The sequence below is a fragment of the Onychomys torridus genome, chromosome 15 (assembly GCF_903995425.1).
Source record: "Onychomys torridus chromosome 15, mOncTor1.1, whole genome shotgun sequence".
Taxonomy (NCBI): domain Eukaryota; kingdom Metazoa; phylum Chordata; class Mammalia; order Rodentia; family Cricetidae; genus Onychomys; species Onychomys torridus.
Genome location: NC_050457.1, coordinates 52,321,533 through 52,335,715, shown reverse-complemented (window position 1 = coordinate 52,335,715; position 14,183 = coordinate 52,321,533). Strand labels below are relative to the sequence as shown.

Sequence of the window (14,183 nt, the reverse complement as noted above, 5' to 3'; positions counted from 1 at the left end):
ACACAGGCATGAGAACCCGAGTTCAGATCCTTAGAATCCGTGGAAAAGCTGACTCTTGTGGTACAGCCATAATCTCAGTGCTGAGGGGTAGAGACGGGGAGGGCTGTGTACATCACTGGCCAGCCAGTCTAGCTACCCTGGAGCTTCACATTCAGTAGGACATACTGTCTCAAAAACAAATAATTAAAGTGAAAAGCAATAGAGAAAGGTACCTGACTTTGATGTCTGGCTTGCCTCCATATAAGGACAGACACACACACACATACACACACACACACACACACAATCCCTAGTCAGGGTCTCTGAAGGAAAGACTTTTTTTTAAATGAAGCTTTACAAAAACAGGTGGTAGACGTCAAGAAATGTTGACTACCAAGTACACACAAGACAATGACATGCCCTGGCACTATTTCAAGGTCACCAACCCACTAAAGAAAACAGGAGAAAGTGGCATGTGAGGGCTTTTCTAGCTTGTCTTCCCAGCATCCAAGGACATGCCCTAAGTGTGCCTGTTCACTTTGGTCCTAGAAAAGCCAGGGTAGCCCTCATGAATGGCCCCAGCTTTCTACCCATCTTCAAGAAATTAAATGGAGAAGAGAGAAACCTGTCTTGCCTTTCCAAACCAGGCAAGCTTCTGGAACTAGCCACGGGTGGTGCTGTTGCCTTGTGGACTTAAGAGCAGAGGGGGACAGAGAGATAAAGGAACAGCACAAAGAAATGAAGGAGAATAACTCAAAGCAGAACGTTGATGCCTTCTCAGCACCTGCTTCTAGACCTTTCCAGAGGCCCTGCAGAATCCCATTCTTGGGCTCATTACAAAACCCCATGCCATGACAAGGATTGCCACATTTTTTCAGCACTCTCTGACTAGTTTCTGTGACTCGTCAAGGTGTTCCAGGGTGCCAGAGTGCAACGTACAGCAGGACTTAGCAGCAATGAGCAAGGTTCAGCCCACTGCCTCTGAAAGGATGAGCTAACCCTGGGTATTTTTTATCAATATCATAATTGAACAATAACAGTCATTGTGGTAAATGTCACTAGGAAGTTCCAAGAATCGCATCAAGTCCTTTAGTCTGATATCCTGGGGTTACAAACTCCTTAATGTCACTTAATGCTGCCACATGAAACTGTTTAGGAGCAAGCGGATTGTCCACTCTTAATAAAATGAGGTTGTTTTAACTACCTTTGATGTGTGGCTAATGGAGTTTGAAGGGTAATACATCACAAATAATTAAGAGATTTCCTTTGTGAGATATTAACTGGTTCGATGGATAGAAAATCTATTTCACTATCATCCTTCATATAGCATAAAATCAGTTAATTTATACATCTGTCTGCTAGAGGCAATCTTACACAATGTATTTTTATTAGCATACTTGCATATGCTCCTGTATTAATTTATTATCACACATGCTAATAAATTAGATAGGCACACATACTTTGTGGACACCCTGGTTGGCATATACACCTCCAGGTTTTTCATCTCTTGTTCTTCCTGGCTTTATTACCTTAGGCAGGGTTCTTAACCTCTACCATGCCTTTAGCGATCTCTTTCCTCTGTCTTTTTTGGCAGGAAAAAAAAAATCACATCATATTGACAAAAGAATGCCATCAAATGGTCTCTAAGAATACTTTGTGAGCTCTAAAGGACTATAGAGACATAGCAAGATAGTCTTTCAAATTAAGAAGTATGTGACCTGAGGGATGAGTAAACGTGAAGCAGCCATCCCCTCCCATAACCCTTCTCCAATGCAGTTCAAATGGCCACATGAAGGGAACATGTTCAGCCTCCTGTCTGCAAACTGAAGGCAGCTCCTCATCACAGGGATGTCTTTTCAAGTCTTTCCACCATCCATGTGCAGAACATCTGTGCTAAGACCGTTCCACATACAATTCTTTGAAGCATCGGCTGCCTGGAAGAAATACTTTGATTTGGGCTTCATTAAAATGCCTGAACTTCTATTAGGGACACAAAAGATTTTCTAGTAAGAGCTCTCTTGGGAAGAGGACCAACCTCTAGCTAGTTAAATCACTCAGACACCAAGTGGCTGGAATGTCTTTAGAGCACCAGGCAATGGAAATCTTGCTAAGAGCTTGCAGCATGCACAAACAGCTGGCTTGGGATGTGCCTGACCCGGGGTGAAACCATTGTGGTAATTAGATTTAATTTTCTTAATCCAACAGTGCCTGGCTGCAACGTGTCTATCTCTTCTATGCAGAAAAGTCATGATTCTCCTTTAACAATGCTTTGACGAAGTTAAGATTTCTGCAGCCTAGTCCCTTCATAGAGGAAGTCGTTTCTTGGCAAGTATGAGGATAGCCATCCAGACAGCTATGTGAACCAATGAGTTTAACATAGACGTTATCTTACTTCAGTAACTTCCCAGAAAGATCTCAAAACATTAAACAAGTCTTAAATACCAATATACACCTTAATCTGCAAGTGTAGTGTATCCTGGTATCAGCTCATTTAGAAAGACGGTTCAACCATGGAGACATTGGTGAGCCTGAGAGGTTTGGATTTGAACCGCTTCTACACTCTCGGGGGCATATGGCTTCATGCTACAGCACTCTGGAGTTACCCACTCCAAAACAGAACCAGAGCTCCTGAAGCTAAAATAAATAAATAAATAAACAAAAACCCGTGTTCTTGAAATGAAAGAAGCAAAGACATTCATGAATCTGTCTGCTCGCGTCTGTTTATGCTATAAAGAACAGCGGTCCGTATTGTTACCTCAGGAGACCGGGGTTATTTTATTCGCGTGCATGTTGTGCGTGCTGTCTCCCCAAACTGGCCCACAGCGCCACGCGGTACCGTGTCCCCGGGAATCTTAATTGCCTGGTCTATTAGAAAAGAACATCCGACCGTTGCTGGTAATTGAACACGGTGCATTTTGATAGCATAAAAGAAAGATCAGATAGAGTCACACAAGTTCTCCGTATGTCTTAAGCCGTCCCCTAAAAAAAAAAATATAAGAAAAAAGAGGAAGGGGAAGCCTGGGGCTGCAGGAGTGTTGCAGAGAGCGAACTGCTCCGGACTTCAAACACTGGGAGTCATTCTGTCAAGGGGAGGGGGCGGGCGGGGGCAGGCACTGGGCCTCTGTAACAAAGTCCTCCTCTCTTTGCTCCCTCCCACTTCATTCACTTGCAAATCAGTGTGTGCCCACAAGAGCCAGCTCTCCCGAGCCATAACCTTCCCATCCCGAGAGCTGCAGTTCCAGCCACAGCAGCAAGAAGCACAGAGCCGGCGACCGACCGTGGCGGAGGCAGGAGCATCCTGGGCTAGTTGCAGGGTGTCCCCAGGATCCGGAAGGCGAACAGAGGTAGGTTCGGTCTCCGTTGATAGTGCGGGAGCTTGTGCGTACGTTTTCTGTCTATCTTTCCTTCTCTTTCTTCTTTATATATACATGTCTTTAAATCAGTAGCGTTGATGGAAGCCAATCAGAGGAAGAGAGCAGTCCTCTGCGCCGGGTGTGTGCGGTGCGCGGAGTTGGGAGGGATGCTCAGCGGCGAGCTGGAGTGCGGGCGGGCGCGCGGGTCGGGCTGCTTGGTGGCGCTGCCGCCCGTGCCCAGGACCGGCGCCGCTTCCCGGGGAGCCTGGGCGCCTCTCCTCCGCCGCCTGGTAAGACCGAGCCGCCTAGGGGTTTGTGGGGGGTGGCAGGGACCAGGGCGGACTAGAGGAAGCTGCGGACGTCCTCTTCGTGGAGCTGGCAGAGGCGGCCAGCCGAGCTCCAGCTTTGCAAAGTTGGCTGGTCAATTACCAAGGGCGCTAGTGCGTGCAGGAGCGGTGGAGCCCGTTTGGGGCTTGATTTTTTTCCACCTACCCAACATTACAAGGGTCTGTGTGGTGAATGCTTAGGCTGAGTTTTTGGCTTTGAGAGTAACGCAGAAATTAATTCAGGTAGTCTGAAAACTCTGGAATGCTCCCAATAAGGAAAACTTACAGAGATGGTTTGGCTGAGAGAATGAGCTAAAGGAAACTGTTAGCTTGCATGCTCGGAGCAATGCCTGCAGGCTGCTATAGGACAGAAATGCTTAGGCTGCAAGGCAAGTCCGACACTGTACTTCGAAAATGGAGCACACTGTCCAGGGAAAAGTCATGTGGAAGACGCCGCTCTCCAGAGCTCTTCCACGGCTGTACACGCGCGCACGCGCGCGCGCACAATACACACACACACACACACACACACACACACACACACACACACACACACACATCTGGGAGAGAGTGCTTTCCTCTGACTGGAAAGCATATCTGGTGCGCCTGATTTTAGGTGTCAAATGCAGGAGCGGAGTTCCCAATGCATCCATGTGGAATTTAATGCAGCGTCCTATACTGCAGCAGAGCTGGGGGCTGGGGTCACTTCCTCCGTAGTTATTCGCCTGCCAAGAGTTACGGTCCATCTCGAGATGGGAGATGCTGGCGAGGTCAACGTGGTACTGAGGAATGTTGTCGCTGCTGCAATAAAATCCATATTTTATGGGAAGTTACACGCAGGTCTGTTTGCAAGGGGCTGGTCGCCTAACTTAAGTACTACGGAGAACATTCAAGAACCAGGAAGTTTAATCATGTGGAATGTTCGCACATTTCTCTCTCTCCCACTCATTTTTTTTTTCCTATGAAGACACTTTCTTATGATAGTCACTGCAAGCTGTATCAACCTGTGTCTCTTCACTTTCACTTACTGAAGTCACACACTGTGGACCAGAAAAGATATTTCCTTTAACAGTGTGGCTGGGGTGTACTTACGTGTCTGGGGTGGGAGATGAATGCTAATTATGAGCTTTCTCGGTGGTTAATTATCCAAGGGGGGTGCAAACTCCTCCCTGTGATGCTAACGGAGCCAGAGATGTGGCTAGTTAATGAGTAACAGCCATGTGAATGATGGCCAAAGCTGGCTTATGTTCTTTCTTTTCTTGCTGACGGTTTTACCTGAAACTGGAAAACCCTCGGGATTCTTTCTGCTTTGGGGAGTTCCGGGGGCGGATGGACAAACACCCTTCCCAATTTAGCTTGAGCGCAGTCCTTTGTGTGTGTGAGCACTTGCGAGACTCTGGGTTTGGCATTTTGGAGAATCCAAAAGCCAGTTGTGACCAGAAAGGGGATATGATAAAGCAGATGGCTTCATGATGTCATGAAGAGGGCAAAGTGCATACCAGGGGCCATATTTTTGTTGCAGCGCTAAGAAACCTAGATCCAACAGAGAATGGTGCCTCACTCCTCATTTCCCTTTGGTGTATTCTAATTAACAAAGTGTTGGGGTCAAATAAAAGGTAGCTCTCTTCCTACCTGGTCTCATGGTTTGTGCCATACTTTGGAAGCAGAGGAAGTAATCAATGTCTTCAGAAAATACAAGGTAAAACAGTACATTGCTAAGAGAAAAATGTAATGATATAACTCCACTGTATTTGTCCACAATTATCTTTGGCTGCCATTAGGAGCAAGTGACAGGCTGGTGTCTCCAGGGGGGTTTCCAGTCCCCCTCCTAGTTGGCTTTTATGCCAATTTATTGCAATTACATTTCTCAATGCTAACTCTGCAAAGATATTATATGGAACAAAAGCGTTTTCTGTCAGTTTGTCTACTGCCAAAAAAACCTGTGCCTTGGCTCCTCCGCTCACCACCTTCCACCAGCTTTGCAAGAAAAAACTTGCTGTGAAACATCCTGCTCTGCCAGGGACAAAACTGTCCTGCAGAGTGCTCGAGACACTTGCAAACAGCTGCCATTTCTAGAAATCACATTGTGAGGAATCGCACGCCCCTTTACTGAAGCAACAAGTTAGAACAATGACTTTGGCATGTCTAATTAGTGGTAATGGGATGACTGCCCCATCCAAGGAATCAAAACAGAGATAAACCGTGGAAAGCACCCACCTTCCTTGGGAATTTTTGTGTGGGCTCCCTTCCTGGCTCTACCTGCTTTGTAGTTGTGGATGACAATGTATTATTAAGGCTTCATCTTTCCACCTCCTGCAACTTTCTTGTTTAATTGGGAGGGACCTGTAGTGGACCACTCCAGACCTTCGCCGGGTAGTTCAATTGCAGCATAGATCTTACTATGGTAATAAGAGCCTGTCTGCTTTTTCTTCATAGACAAGTTATCATTCTCCAAGTAGAACCTTAGACATGTCTCAGGTCAAAACCAGTCTGCCATTCCTCTAGTTCTCTTCATTAAAGGAGCTTCAGAAGTATTCTCATCATTTTCTAAGTATCTTTTGGTTATTCAAAAGTCTACATATGGTTCCAAATCAAAGAAATAGCCAATTAATCATGAGCCTACCACTATCAAAATGATACAAGATTTTCCTTATATATTTTCCAAGAACCTTGACAAGGCTCTGCTTTCTAAATACCATCTTACCAACTACTAAGAATGAGCTTATAGTTATGATTCCAACCACTAAAGACTCTCACCACTAAAGAAACATTTGGGGGCAAAAAAAAAAAAAAAAAAAAAAAAAAAAAAAAAAAAAAAAAAAAAACAGTAACTCATTTAGGGATCCATAAACATGCAGGGCTTGTGCTAAAAAAGAGGCATCTGAGGGTAAGAAGCTCCCATTCAAATGAACATGAGTTCCAAAGCATGCCCTTGTTCTGATTGTCATGTGTTATAATTGTCCTCTATGTTCTTTTGGTAACTTCTTTTGAAAAAAGTATTTATTACATTTTTTCTCTTATGTATGTGTGTGTGTGTGTGTGTGTGTGTGTGTGTGTGTGTGTGTGTGATACACACATGCCATGGCACCTGTGTAACTCAGACAGCTTGTAGGAGTAGGTTCTCTGCTTCCACCCTGTGGATTCCCAGGATCAAAGGCAAGTCATTAGGCTTGGCTGAAAGTGCCTTTACCCACTGAACCATCCTACCACCCCAGATAACCCCCAGCTTTTTCTGCTGACAATCTTCAGCTTTCGACTTCCAATTGAAAAATCCGTTCTGAAGTTGGAAATGTGTTGCAAATGAGATAACACCCTGCGGAAGCCCGAGTGGCCTTGGCCTTGCTTAGTCACTGCAGCCATTCACCAAAGCCCATCAGAATTAGGGTCTCATTTATGACAATGACAAGCAATGACTCAGTCTGAATTGCATTCTTCATAGCGTCTGTACCTAACCAGTGTCTACTGAGCCTACCTCATTTGCTTCACACAAAGGTGAGAATGCAGATAATTAGACTTTTGGGAGCTCCACTTGTTTCTGAATAATGATTCTTTAATTCAAAGACTCAAGAACACTATGGAAATAGGTGCACAGCAGATGAAAATAAAGTTAAACCTGCACGCCCACTGAGGGGGGGGGGAATGGGGGATGGGGGGCGGGGGAGAGGAGAGCCCATTTGTGAAAATGTTCTACAAACTAGGGAAGAAATGCAGAAATGTAGGTTGATCTTGTTCTATTTTGTCTTTATGTTTCTATAGGGATGTTTATCTTCATCTTAAGATAAATGGGAGATGTGGACACATTCTTGGATATAAACAATAATGGTTTTGTTTGAACTTGCTCTTATAAAAATTAATTTGTCTAGTTTTAAAAGTTCCTCTTTAGGAGAAAGGTTCCTATTTTCAAAGCAGTCCTATGAGAAACTTCAGATTTCCCCCTAACTATTGAATTAACTGAATATAGTCCTTGGAACACTGTCAACCACAAAGTAGGAACATAAAGAACATGGGAGAAAGTGTAAGTAATCTTTCAGAAAGTTGGTTCATTTACTAGGTGAAAAAACGGTCAGATTGTTTAAGCCAAAACAGTTTGGCCGGAGGGAAGCAACTTCAGCCAGAAGTCTAGCTGCTCAAGACTAGACTATTCAGGGAACTTCTAAGACTTCTAGTAAAAATACCTGCTATATGAGGACTATCTTAAGAGCACCTACATAAATGTTTCGTAGATGTGTGTGCAGAGGGCCTTGTCTCCCATCCACAGAGATTTCTGGAAATCATTCCACTTCGTTTCATAAATATCTTGACATGAACACTGTTGAGTACCCAATTTCTCTAGCAGTCACACCACCTTGCTGAGATTTATAAGAAGGATTTAATTAAAATCCCAATGTTACTATTAAAATTTGATTTGTAATATTTGGCAGCATAGGTAAGTCGAAAGCTTCTAGCAGCAGATAGGCAGTACTTTCATGGAAGAGAACAATTTTTGAAGATGAGGATCATAATGCTAGCATGCCATGGGGTCTAATTTATCTTCACAGCTCACCATTTGAGAGCACACAGTGTCTTTCTATAATTTCCTAAATAAGTAGGTCTGACCCAAAGATGTTCAAGAAACCTAATAAGTTACAGGAATGAAAAACAGAAATAAGAAAAGTTAAGCTGAAGACATGGCCAAGACAGAAACAGATAGAGGTGAATTCCATGTATGTTGGAACACAAGAATCAAAATAGAATGTAGAGTGCCTGTTTCACAAGGAAGCTATCTCTTCCTCATAAGCAGAGTGCTTTAAGCACCATTGCACCCTTAGCATGTTAGTACACACTGCTGGTCTCTACTGTGGAATGCAAACCTGAAAATCAACCTTTAAAAAATTACCACCTAAAGAGATGATCATGGCTTGGCTATAAATTAACCAGAGGAGTATTTTTTTTAATGTGGTCAGATATTCATCACACTCAAGAAAGTGTTTTCTTAGCACTTTAAAGACTAGTAACTCTTCTCCTTCTTCTCATCTCTTTATTATCCTACAAGCCAGACAAGTGACAATGTATATTCTTTGCCAAGAATAAAATAGTGATTCAGACAAAAGTACTCATTACCCATTGTGTATGGTATAGTGAACGAAAGGCTGAGACAGTAGCTCCCCCAATACCTCCACAATTGGTATGGAGGACTTTCAAATCTACAGTATTGAAAGAGGATTTAAACACATAGAAAGAGCGAGGTTCAGAATTTTTACTTATTTATTTTATGTATTGGAATATTCTCTCTCTCTCTCTCTCTCTCTCTCTCTCTCTCTCTCTCTCTCTCTCTCTGTGTGTGTGTGTGTGTGTGTGTGTGTGTGTGTGTGTGTGCAACATATGCATGTCGGTTGCCTGCAGAGGTCAAATAAAGACATCTGAACCCCTAGAACTGGAGTTACAGATGACTGTGAGCTGCCGTGTGGGTCTGAATTCAGGTTCTCTGCCGCAGCAACAGGTGCTCTTTATGAAACCACTCCCCGGTCGTTGAGTTCAGAATTTGTATGTGTCCAAGTAATTATAATGATGAACTAAGATTTACTGAACTTTTCTATAAAGTCATTCAATGTTTTGTTTGTTTGGTGGGTTTGTCTTTTTGAGACAGAATGTCACTCTGTCACCCACATTGTATTGGAACTCACCATATAGCCCAGGATGGTCCATAGCAACCAGCTAAACTCGGCCTATCTTGTACTAGGATTACAGGCAGGAGCCAGCGTGCCTGGCTAAAATATCAGTTTGGGGGCTTTTGTTCTGTTTGGTGATGTGGAGTTTAAACCTAGGGCCTTCTACATGCCAGGCAGGTCTACCACTGAGACATCTCCCCAGTTTTATGGTGCATTTTGCATCATAACAATCACACAGTAAATCAAAAGGGAAATCTAATATGTGCTTTCTCTTTACTCAGCCCTTTCTTAGTTTGAATTTCCAGGGAATTTCCCTTTGAGCCAAGCACTTAATGAATGTGCTGTTAGCAAATACTTGTGATGTCTTAGAACTGAAAGTGTGACTCTCTCTGAGAAATACTGAACAGCAGAGGGCATGGGAATGATTTGATTATTTTGACCAGAGCAAGGCAAAGTTTAAGGCTAAGGAAAATGTTTCTAGGTTACTCAATTTTTAAACTGCATTTGTAATCATACATTAGCGTTTATAAACAGTAAAAAAATAAATCATATTTGTGTGAACGTAATTATCTTCTCCTGCCATGAGAGACAGTTTCATTGGTGGAGAAAGTAGCTAAAACTGAAAACCATTCATTTCACTGATAGCAAGAAATGGCCCAATTTCATAGTATCTCTAAGCACATCAGTCCCAAATCTTAAAAATAACAACTCAGTTTGCCCAGGTGAATTAGGATGCTGAATAGAGCTGAGTAAGAATGGATCTATAGGGCTGAGATGGTCAATTGGGCAGCAAAGTGCTTGCTGTATACTCATGAGGACCAGCGTTCAATCTCCAGCATCAGCACCCATGTAAAAAGCCCTGCATGATCTGGACTGTGATCCCAACACTGGGAAGGAGACAATCTGATCCCTAGATCTCACTGGCCAGTGCCTTCCATCATCTCCATGTTCACACACTGAAAGAATGTATTTCTATCCTCCCCCATGTGATAAGTAAGAGAAGTTATTTGCTTCTTCTATAAACACATTTTCACTACTTTATTACTATCACTATATAGTATTTGCTTTGAATAACTTAAGAAGCAGGGGAGGGGGTCTTGTTTAGGCCCGGCTAGACTTAAAAGCCCCATGCCCCATGTATCTAAGGGCTGCCTTGAACTCCTTTTCTTCCCACCCCTACCTCCCAAGTGGTGGGGATTACAGAAGGCATGCATCTTAAGGCCTAGGTCTGAATAGATTCTTCTCAAAGTAAAATTTCATATGCATACACACATAAATCCACAAAGAACAAAGAAAGGGAAAAAATAGTGTGAGAGAGGGAGAAAGAAGCCCTCTTAACAACATGGTCATTGTATGTACTGACAGAGATGGGCCACCATTACCCTTTATTCTCTCTACTGCCGCTTTTAAAAAGTCATGTAGTTCATCCAGCCTCCAAAGGAAGTTTGATAATTAGACATATAATCAGATAATGTGAGGCATGAGAAGGCTCTTGGAGACTTCATCCCAGACTGGCTATTTCCATATGAGATAAGTGATAAGCAGGGAGATGCCCTGTGACTTATCTGTGGATGTACTACATTCATTTTGTTCTTTAATCTCTCCCTCTTCTATATCTTGGGATCTTGTTGCTGGATTTCATTGCTCTTTGTCATTTCTACTTAATTCTGGCATTAAAAATTAAACAGGAAATACATCTATGGGATTGTTTGTATTCCGTGGAGGTGCTGGCGTGGCAACTTACTGATTAAAAATAAAGATACAGGCTTCTTCTAGATTTTTGTGTTTCAACATCTTTTTCAAACTATTGCAAAGAAAATATTTAATATCTCCTTCAAAATTTTATTCCTGTTTGGGTGCTGGGATATGCTTTGAGATTTGGTTTATTTGTAACAACCTGATGGCAGTCTTGAATGATCCTTATCCAAATAAATGATTCTTCCAGATATTCAAAGTCAAGTGTCCATCTTTCAAAAGTAAATTTGCTGGTTAGTGATCAGATATGAAAATTAATGGCAACCTTTTCATAAACCTCCATTTATTCTATTTTAAAAACTCCGAAAATGACCTTCCTTTGGAGTTGGAATGTCAGTTCCTTCACGAGAGTGTATGTATGGATAAATTATGCCGGGTTTTACCTTGGCAAGATTAAAATCTGGCAAGCAATTCAATGTCAACTCTTCCCCCTTTTAAAAAATAAAACTGTTAATGTTCCATGAAATCCAAAAGCCTTATGACCAATGGGTTGTATAATGAATGTCTTCATATTGAAAAATGAAGCCTCGCTTGCTTCCTTCTTATATGGATGAGCAAAAAAATAAAGGCAACTTTTAATTATAGAAGAGGCAAAAAGACAAACTATACAAAACCACTGAACCAACAGGTATCCTTGGGTCCAATAATTACAGCATACATGGGGACAGAACTCAGTGGTATCGCACGTGAGCAAAGCCCTGGGTTCAACTCTAGTCCTGGAAAAAAATAAGCCTATAGATATTAATTCTAATATTCAGAACCAAAGTGATCTTTGACTACATTAACAAGTCCCCTAAAAATGTGCTTTTCCAAGCTGATGGCCAGAATGTGTTGCAAACAATTAATTTCCCCTATTTTATTGTATAATGGATTATTCAACAAGCAATGACAAGTTTTAAATTTATGTCTAATCTAATACACAAGAGCAAACACAGCTCATCTTAACCAAATAAATAATAAAAGAGATGTCTATTTTTCCATAAAAATAAACTTCATATACTTGTGGACAAACAAAAAAAAACTCTAAAGTGTTGATTTGTATTTTAATGTATGCATTTTTACTTTTAAAAGTGACAGTTCTCTAGGGTATAATATAGCTTTCATCCATGAAAGCAAGTGTATCATGCTTTTAACTGCAGGAATAAAAAAGAATTTTATTAATCTATCATCTACCTTGTAAAATGTTTGAAACTGCTCAATTTCAAATGAAATATTCTGAGTTCTCCTTAGCAACATGTTCTAATTCAATACTGATCAGAGCAGTATGTGGTCAGACTAAGAAATCACCAATGCAAAATGACCGAGCTCACCATGACTACATCATCACTGATGAACCCTAATGTGGAGCACATCAAGCTACTGTATCTCCTACCAATTATCCTCAAATTAAGCTGCTTGCTTAAAAGTACCTAGTTGGGATTTTGCTAGTGTTTCATAAAGAATTAATTCTACAGGGGAGCCTTCTGATACATCAATGTCAATTTCATCCACTGATTCACTCCTTTTATCAAAACAAGAGATGTTTGGAGCAGGTCCTTATTAAACTAGCCGAAGGAAGTAGGATCACTTACAGTTACTCTCAAGAGAAGGAGGCTCTCCTCCATCACCCCCATATACCAAAGTACCAGCTGTGCTGCGAGTCTTACCAGCTGAAGGGAATGCAAACATGCCAAACACAGCTCCTAAACCTGCATTTTTAATAAAAAAAAAAAATTTATGCTATATATCTTAATCATGTTTCCCCTCCCCCAACTGCCCCCTCCTCATAACTCACCTAGCTTTATCTTTATGTTCCTTCTCTTTCTCTTTAGAAAATAGACACAAACAAAACCAGGAAGCACACAAGCAAATAAACTCAAAACTTCAAAAACACAAAAAGGAAATCCAAAATAAACAAGCGAAAGACCTATAAGACAAAAGACCCTAACAAAGCAAAATAAAACAAAAAGTCTACAAAAATACCATTGAGTTTGTTTTGTGTTGACCTAGTTCCCATAGCGATGGGGGCTGCCCAGAGGTGTGGTTAATATACCCAGTGACCATCAGTTGGAGAAAACTGATTTTTCCTTTGCCAATGGTATCAATTGTGGATGCTATACTCCTACTAAATATCTTTAGAAGGAGCACAGTAGTTTATAAAACAAACCAACAAACTGGGCATGTTTGCATTCCCTTCAGCTGGTAAACTCGCAGCACAGCTGGTACTTTGATATAGGGGGGTGATGGAGGAGAGCCTCCTTCTCTTGAGGAGAGTAACTGTAAGTGATCCTACTTCCTTCAGCTAGTTGCCAGCTTTTGAACTGAATTTAAATGGACATATACTGGGTTGTTTTGTTTTGTTTTGCTTGTTTGTTTGTTTGTTTGTTTGTTTTGTCCTGAAAACTAATGAAATCATTTCAGAGATGGCCACAAAAAAGTACTGGGCAGTGTGCAGCATGAATGTTGATAATCAAAATGACCACTTTCTCCCCAAACAGGATACTAAATGGGGACAGTGGGTTTATTTAAATATGTAGATTGGAGCTACATAGGAAAATAAAGGGCTCTCAAATAACTAAATTTAATGTGATCTCATGAAAGAGTTTAATATGATGGGCATAAAGAGGGGAAATTATTGCAAGGTGGGGCTAGATGAACTGGGCACTCTAGAGCCAAAGGTGGATTCACACCCTGATCTTCCGGGCACTAATAGAGCACATGTTGGCTTTAAAATGGGAATTTAAATGACTTACTTCCTCCTTCTTTCACGATATCATGATCTTTCCATCATGGTTGATTAGAAATACCAGTCACCAAAGGGCCAAAGTTTCCCTGTTTAATAATTAAGGAATGTGTGCTAACATCCATGATGCTATGAAAAAGTACTTTAAAACCAGGAGTGAAATTTGGACTGTGCTAAACTCAACAATTCAGAGATGCAGCACAAGGTTCTGTATGCTAAGGAGATACTGTGCTTGTCACATACTTTCCAATTTAGGTTTTACCTGATTGACAAGTGTTCCTAAGAATGATATTCAGCTGAGAGTTTTGAGAAAATCCATTATTTGACTCTTTGCACAGCAAAAGCCCTTCTGATACAAATAGAAGATGCTCAATGGAATAGATAAATCTAGGTTGGGGGG

At 41.6% G+C, this 14,183-nt stretch overlaps 1 protein-coding gene across 3 annotated transcripts in view; it reads left to right on the top strand.

Annotated features, from left to right (window-relative positions):
- The first annotated feature begins 3,099 nt into the window (after window positions 1-3,099).
- The window catches only part of Cdh6 (cadherin 6), a 134,971-nt gene continuing 123,887 nt past the window's right edge, over window positions 3,100-14,183 (top strand). The window contains exon 1 of one of the 3 annotated variants that reach the window (XM_036206956.1): window positions 3,100-3,323. The gene's annotated coding sequence lies outside the window, so the exon portion shown is untranslated. Of the gene's footprint in view, window positions 3,324-3,432; window positions 3,623-14,183 lie in introns of those variants that run through there. The other 2 variants (XM_036206953.1, XM_036206954.1) reach the window with 2 other exon arrangements.